Source organism: Triticum dicoccoides, chromosome 7A (assembly GCF_002162155.2).
Source record: "Triticum dicoccoides isolate Atlit2015 ecotype Zavitan chromosome 7A, WEW_v2.0, whole genome shotgun sequence".
Classification (NCBI taxonomy): Eukaryota; Viridiplantae; Streptophyta; class Magnoliopsida; order Poales; family Poaceae; genus Triticum; species Triticum dicoccoides.
In genome coordinates, this window is record NC_041392.1 from 273,902,485 (window position 1) to 273,909,957 (window position 7,473).

Consider the following 7,473-nt stretch of genomic DNA (forward strand, 5'->3'; position numbering starts at 1 on the left):
GTTGTTAAGCATGTCAAGAGGTGAAACATAAAGGGATTATCTATCTAAACAATTTAAATGGGGCCGGATATAGCAAACAACAAATCCGGTAAATCCCCATATGCATATAGCAAATTAATACAAACAATAATTTTAAATATTCTTGATGTTGTTAACATGATGCGGATGACATGTGCAAGTTTTATGCAACATTTATGAAAATGTTGATACGAGCATTCTATGAAGCATTTGTCATCGTGGTAGAAAGAAAGGGGTGCCACGACGTCGAAACGGTAATGATGCCATGGCAACATTCCGGTTCCAGTACTTGATTGAGATACCGATGCAAAGGAGAAGTGTGCGGATGCGTGCAAAAGATGGTGGGGCGCTCCCGGATTTCGGGTGTCCCACGAGTTGGTGACAAGGAAACGAGTGACAATTTGGACACGGCGCAAACACGAGCATCTCAAACATCGCAAGCATTCGTCCATGACGGTCGTCTCGACGTTATACCTCTGAAGCGTGCATTATCTGAGCGGTTCGAGTCGGCGTGGAGGAAGTAGTGGAAGTAGACGTTCTCGGACGTCGAGGGAAGTAGTGGTTCATGCAACGGTAGTCGCAGCAGTCATTCTCGCACGCTCTAGGGTCAACGGTAGAGGTTCTCGCGATCTCGACGACGGTAGTGGTACATGTTTGTCATTGCACGAGTTTCCGTAGACGTTCATGTCATCAGTGTCGTGGTACTTGGGGTCTTCAGACTTTCCGGTCCCGTTCTTGCGACGGTAGTCATTCACGTTCATTCGGAGAGGTACTTGATGACTCCAACATCTTTGGGGCGATGGTAGTTTCACACGGTCCACGAGACGTCGATCGTTCAGGGTCCGACTTGCGGGTCTTGCCGACATGAAGGGGTACTTGGCGTTATTAGCGATTCCGAAGACGACGGTAGATGTACACTTGTTGTAGGGGTACTAGTCGGATCCACGGCGATGGTAGAGATACAAACGTTCTCGCGGTACTTGGGTCGTCGTGGAACTTGGCGCTTGCCGTATTGATAGCTTGAAGGGGTACTTGGCGTGTCCGAGGTCTCCGGCCGTAGTGGTACTTGACGAAAGGGATCTCTGGAGGCGGCCTTGCGTCCCTGGATTCGGTGGCCTTGGCAACGACAAAAAAAAGGCAGCGGGGCAGCAGCATGTAGATGACGCAGGTGACTGGGAGCTCGGCAAGAGGCGTCACGTGCAGGAAGCGGAGCCGGCTGGTCGACAGGGCGAGGACGATGGCGATTGTTGCCGGGGCTCCGGCGAGCTCCGACAACGCAGACGACGAAGGGGCTAGTGGCGTGAGGCTCCTGCTGGGCGCGGAGGACGACGGATGTGGGCGCTCGAGGTGGCACTGGGAGCGTGGCTCCAGCGATGCTGCTCGCTGGTGGTGACCAGAGACGGAGGCAGTGTCTCGGCGAGGTTGGAGAGGCCGAGGCGGCGAGGCATGGTGCCATGGCGAGGCGACGACGCAGAAGAAGGCGCAACTGGTGGCGGAGGTCGCCGGGCGACGTGTGGACGAGACAAGGGGCGGCGGAGGAGTTCCGGCAGTAGGACGGCGACGCTGTCCCGCGGCTGGAGGACGGCACGAGTGAGAGGAGGGATCGGGCGTGATGCGCGGCCCCTCTGCGTGCTGTGGCGCTAGGAGAACGAGAGGGAGTGGGTCTAGGGAAACGGCAGGAGAGACAGGGATCGAGTGGACTGGGGCGCCGCGAGGGAGATCGAAGAGAGGGAAAAAGGGGGATCGAGCACGGTCTCCTGTCTCGATGCATGCGTGAGCGGCGGCCTGGAGGGAGACGAAGGAGATGCCAGGGGTGCGCTAGGGTTAGGAGGAGTGGGCCTAGCGGGGAATATGGGCCTGGGAGGCCGGTCGGCCTGGCTGGGCTGCCGCCCCCTGCTGGGCCTGGTGCTCTCTCTCTCTCTCTCTCTCTTACACTCCTTAGAAGAAAAGAGGGAGACAAGAAAGAAAAAAATAGAGAGAAAAAAAAGAGGGATGTAGGGAACGAATTTGAACATGCGGGTAATTTTCTTGGACTCACAAAAATATGCTCGGTCCGAGTAAATTAGAAAAGGCCAGTTTGAACGATAAGAATTCAAACTCATTTGAATTTAATTCAAATGGGTTTGAACTAGGATGAGGTTTTTGGAGTATCCAAAAATGTTGAGAATTTTGGTAGAGCTCCGAAAAAAGGTAAAAGAATTATCGACAAAGTTTGAGAGTCGAATCTCGGAAGAAGGAAAGGTCAAGGATTTAACATGCAAGTGGGTTGCGGATAATTCCAAATTAATGGAATACTTTATACTAGCTCCCTAAATATTGGGAGTGTATGTTATAAAGAGAATCACCACGTGAATTCCCTCGTTTTAAATGGACCGAAGATCCATACGGTTTATTTATTTGAGTTGCAAAAGATTTATGAGATGATGACATGATGCAATGCAAAAATAAAAGGGCAGGCACAAATGAAACACACGGCGAAACCCGGAACATAGGGAAGGCATCTGAAGCTCCGGTCTTGGGGCGTCACAAATAAATTCCATCTGAATTCAATAGTCTTCATCATAAAAGAGCCAGCACAAGAAGTATCAAGCATGTTGCGATTGTTTTCAGAAAGCCGAGCATAAAAACTTTGCATAATTATTTCTCTCTGGAGCTCATGATTGGGGCATGAATGTAACATTGATTTAAGCCTCCTCGAAGCTTGAGCGATGCTTTCTCCTTCGCGAGGCCAGAAATTATATATATAATTGCGATCACGATGAGCAAGATGCATAGGGTAATACTTTTGATGAAATTCCAGCTTCAATCTTTTATAGTCCCATGATCTCATATCATCACATTGCCTATACCATACCAATGCGTCTCCTTCAAAGATAAAGGGAAGACCTTCTTCTTAGCAACATCATTGGGTATACCTGCAAGCTTAAATAATCCACAAACTTCATCCACATATATTAAGTGCTCATCAGGATGCTTTGTTCCATCTCCTGTAAAAGGATTAGCTAGCAGTTTTTCCATCATAGCCACAGGAAATTCAAAAGGAGTTTCATTTTCAATAGGTTCAGTAGGTTGAGGAGCAACTCTTTGCTCTACTGGACAGGGTGAAGATACCCCGAACAAGCCCCTCAGAGAATTACTTTCCATAGTAACAAGTGACAGTAAATTTCAGCACGCTATATAAATTTTTCCTTACCAAATTCCACCTACCAAAGGCGCTACACTCCCCGACAACGGCGCCAGAAAAGAGTCTTGATGACCCACAAGTATAGGGGATCTATCGTAGTCCTTTCGATAAGTAAGAGTGTCGAACCCAACGAGGAGTAGAAGGAAATGATAAGCGGTTTTCAGCAAGGTATTCTCTGCAAGTACTGAAATAAGTGGTAACAGATAGTTTTGTGATATGATAAATTGTAACGAGCAACAAGTAACAGAAGTAAATAAAGTGCAACAAGATGGCCCAATCCTTTTGTAGCAAAGGACAAGCCGGAGCAAACTCTTATAATAGGAAAAGTGCTCCCGAGGACACATGGGAATATCGTCAAGCTAGTTTTCATCACGTTCATATGATTCGCGTTAGATACTTTGATAATTTTATATGTGGGTGGACCGGTGCTTGGTTGCTGTTCTTACTTGAACAAGCATCCCACTTATGATTAACCTCTATTGCAAGCATCCGCAACTACAACAAAAGTATTAAGGTAAACCTAACCATAGCATGAAACATATGGATCCAAATCAGCCCCTTACGAAGCAACACATAAACTAGGGTTTAAGCTTCTGTCACTCTAGCAATCCATCATCTACTTATTACTTCCCAATGCCTTCCTCTAGGCCCAAATAATGGTGAAGTGTTATGTAGTCGACGTTCACATAACACCACTAGAGGCTAGACAACATACATCTTATCAAAATATCAAACGAATACCAAATTCACATGACTACTCATAGCAAGACTTCTCCCTTGTCCTCAGGAATGAACATAATTACTCACAAAGCATATTCATGTTCATAATCAGAGGGGTGATGATATGCATATAGGATCTGAACATATGATCTTCCACCAATTAAACCAACTAGCATCAACTACAAGGAGTAATCAACACTACTAGCAACCTACTAGCACCAATCCCGGACTTTGAGACAAGAATTGGATACAAGAGATGAACTAGGGTTTGGAGATGAGATGGTGCTGGTGAAGATGTTGATGGAGATTGCCCTCTCCCGATGAGAGGAGCATTGGTGATGATGATGGTGATGATTTCCCCCTCTGTGAGGGAAGTATCCCCGGCAGAACAGCTCTGCCGGAGCTCTAGATTGGATCCGCCAAGGTTCCGCCTCGTGGCGGCGGAGTCTCGTCCCAAAAAGTTCCTTCTTATTTTTTTCTCATCAAAAGACCTCATATAGGAGAAGACGGGCATCGGAGAGCCACCAGGGGGCCCACGAGGTAAGGGGGCGCGCCCTAGGGGGGGGGGGCGCCCCCACCCTCGTGAGCAGGGTGTGGGCCCCCTGGCCTTCATCTTTGGCGCGGATTTTTCTTTATTTCTTTTAAGACGTTCCATGGAGTTTCAGGACTTTTGGAGTTGCGCAGAACATGTCTCTAATATTTGCTCCTTTTCCAAACCAGAATTCCAGTTGCCGGCATTCTCCCTCTTTATGTAAACCTTCTAAAATAAGAGAGAATGGCCATAAGTATTGTGACATAAAGTGAAATAACAGTCCATAATGCAATAAATATCGATATAAAAGCATGATGCAAAATGGACGTATCAAGGCTTACTAGGGACACGGTGTTTTGCCTATGTATCCACACATGTATCAAGTTTCTGGTTAATACAATTCTAGCATGAATAATAAATATTTATCACGATATAAGGAAATATAAATAACAACTTTATTATTGCCTCTAGGGCATATTTCCTTCAGTCTCCCACTTGCACTAGAGTCAATAATCTAGATCACATCGTCATGTGATTTAACACTACTAGTTCACATCTTTATGTGATTAACACCCATAGTTCACATCGCCATGTGACCAATACCCAAAGGGTTTACTAGAGTCAATAATCTAGTTCACATCGCTATGTGATTAACACCCAGAGAGTACTAAGGTGTGATCATGTTTTGCTTGTGAGAGAAGTTTAGTCAACAGGTCTGCCACATTCAAATCCATATGTATTTTACAAATTTCTATGTCTACAATGCTCTGGATGGAGCTACTCTAGCTAATTGCTCCCACTTTCAACATGTCCACATCAAGACTCAGAGTCATCCAGATCAGTGTCAAAGCTTGCATCGACGTAACTTTTTATGACGAACTCTTTATCACCTCCATAACCGAGAAACATTTTCTTAGTCCTGTTTAGGCACCTAAGGATAATTTTGACCGCTGTCCACTGATCTACTCCTAGATCACTATTGTTTCCCTTGAAAAACTCATGGCAAGGTATACAATAGGTCGTGTTGGGGGAACGTAGCATGCAATTTCAAAAAATTTCCTACACTCACGCAAGTGTTGGGGAACGCAGTATTTCAAAAAAAATTCATACGATCACGCAAGATCTATCTAGGAGATGCATAGCAACGAGAGGGGAGAGTATATCTATGTACCCTCGTAGACTAAAAGAAGAAGCGTTGAGTAACGCGGTTGATGTAGTCGAACGTCTTCGTGATCCAACCGAATAAGTACCGAACGCACGACACCTCCGCGATCTGCACACGTTCAGCTCGGTGATGTCCCTCGAACTCTAGATCCAGCTAAGGCCGAGGGAGAGTTTTGTCAGCACGATGGCGTGTTGACGGTGATGATGAAGATACCGACGCAGGGCTTCGCCTAAGCACTACGACAATATGACCGAGGTGGAAATCTGTGGAGGGGGGCACCATACACGGCTAAGAAATCAACTTGTGTGTCTATGGGGTGCCCCCTCCCCGTATATAAAGGAGTGGAGGAGAGGGGCGGCCGGCCTCATAGGGCTCGCCCCAAGGGGGGAATCCTACTCCTACTAGGAGTAGGTTCCCCCTTTTCCTAGTCCAACTAGGAGGGGGAAGGAAAGGGAAGAGGGGAAGAGGGGAAGAAGGAAAGGGGGGTCGGCCCCTCCCCAATTTGGATTGGGCTTGGGGGCGTGCCCCTCCTCTTAGCCACCTCCTCTCTCTTCCACTAAAGCCCATGAAGGCCCATTAACCCACCAGGGGGTTCCGGTAACCCCCCGGTACTCCAGAAAATGCCCGAACCTATCCGAAACCTTTCCGGCATCCAAACATAACCTTCCAATATATCAATCTTTATGTCTCGACCATTTCGAGACTCCTCGTCATGTTCGTGATCACATCTGGGACTCCGAACAACCTTCGATACATCAAATCAGATAACTCACAATACATATCGTCATCGAACGTCAAGCCTGCGGACCCTACGGATTCGAGAACTATGTAGACATGACCGAGACTCATCTCTGGTCAATAACCAATAATGGAACCTGGATGCTCATATTGGTTCCTACATATTCTACGAAGATCTTTATCGGTTAAACCGCATAACAACATACGTTGTTCCCTTTGTCATCGTATGTTACTTGCCCGAGATTCGATCATCAGTATCATCATACCTAGTTCAATCTCGTTACCGGCAAGTCTCTTTACTCATTCTATAATGCAACATCCCGTAACTAACTCATTAGTCACATTGCTTGGAAGGCTTATAGTGATGTGCATTACCGAGAGGGACCAGAGATACCTCTCCAACAATCGGAGTGACAAATCCTAATCTCGATCTATGCCAACTCAACAAACACCATCGGAGACACCTGTAGAGCATCTTTATAATCACCTAGTTACGTTGTGATGTTTGATAGCACACAAAGTGTTCCTCCGGTATTCGGGAGTTGCATAATCTCATAGTCATAGGAACATGTATAAGTTATGGAGAAAGCAATAGCACTACAAAAAAAGACACACCCGTGACATTTTGGGCCGAACGATTTTTTTTGTGTCATACATATGACACTTCTATGACGATAATTGTGACAAAACCCGGTATCATCATAGATGTGGTGGGCTCCTACTTCTATGACAAAAAATCATGACAGAAAATGGGCTTTTCGTCCCGGGCGGGCCGGAGACGCAGCTGCATGACATTCTTTGGGCCGTCCATGACGGAAAAAAACTATGGTAGAAGCGAGGGGGAGGAAAATTTCAGGGAGTTCCCGGTTACGGTGGGAGGTCGGGGCTGAGCGATGCACGTTTCTCTCGTACACGTACGCGCGTGTGTGTGAGGCGTTGGCTCTAACTGAACCCGAGCGAGGCGTTGGGCTCTAACTGAACCCGAGCGATTGCACTGCAGGCTACGTGTTACTGAACCCGAGCGATCTATCGATGACTGTTAACTGAACCCAATCGAGCGATTCCTTCGCTACTGCTGCTAACTGAAGCCGATCGATTGGATGAACAGTGAGCATT